This window comes from Plasmopara halstedii, assembly GCF_900000015.1.
Source record: "Plasmopara halstedii genome assembly, contig: Scaffold_2904, whole genome shotgun sequence".
NCBI classification, from domain to species: Eukaryota; Oomycota; class Peronosporomycetes; order Peronosporales; family Peronosporaceae; genus Plasmopara; species Plasmopara halstedii.
Window position 1 is genome coordinate 1,087,524 of NW_020189809.1, and position 1,009 is coordinate 1,088,532.

Consider the following 1,009-nt stretch of genomic DNA (forward strand, 5'->3'; position numbering starts at 1 on the left):
ACCACACTCTACGCATTATAATGGAGCTGACCACTGCGATCCAGCGCAGCCAGTGGTATGGCCATGCAATCGCAAGGCTCGCTCCACCTGTTGGTCCTTTGATGGTACGTTGACAGGGCGAGATTCGTCATCTCCAGGACGGAGTCAATGCCTTTAAAATCGAGCCAGGTGTTCGAACTATCGAATCTTTCACATTTTAAGTAGCCGGAATATTAGTGCGTGACGTGGCTTTTCAAGCCCACGATCTTCGCGATTGCATCGATCGGCGAGCTCTGGTTTTCCCTCCACAGCCTTGAGAACTCGCTGTCAATCTTCGTGACAAATAGCGATCTTGTACATCGCACCAATAGCTTAATGGCTATGTTCATTCTGCCCTACGTAAATACCGGTACGTATTTATGGGAGGCCGCAGTTCCTAAGCAAGGTATATCCAGCTCCAAAATTTGAAAGGCAAGGCTACACCGTATGCAATACCTCAATATTTTAATTGTCGGATATCTGCGATTGCATGGTGAATTGGGCTAATCAAATCATATTTCGCATGGCGGCGACATCTATTTTGCATAGAAACCGGTTGCACATCGGAGACATGGACTGCAAACTTTTTTTAGCATTTCCAATCTTAACATCGTGACCTTTGTATTCGTGACATGTAATCCTGACATCCCTGGCATCCAACTCGCTTACGTAAATGAAAGTTAATCCCGTAGACTCGTAAAATGATTTGTTGATTGCAAACTCAAACGTTGACAACAGCCCGGCGTCGTTTCGGTGTGCAGTGTACATGATTTACCAGTTTCGTCTGACAATACCTCTATGGATGGTCGACTGTGGACATCAACAGCTTTGCTACCAAAACGCAGCGGTAGATCATGGGTCTTGTAGCAACACTGGCTCGTAATGGCAAAAATCGTTGTCTGAAAACATCCTGTCTGTAACGGGTTATACAACCCCTAATAACAGGGGTGTGTGTCACACGAGATGTGCATGATGTGACCACACACCCAAA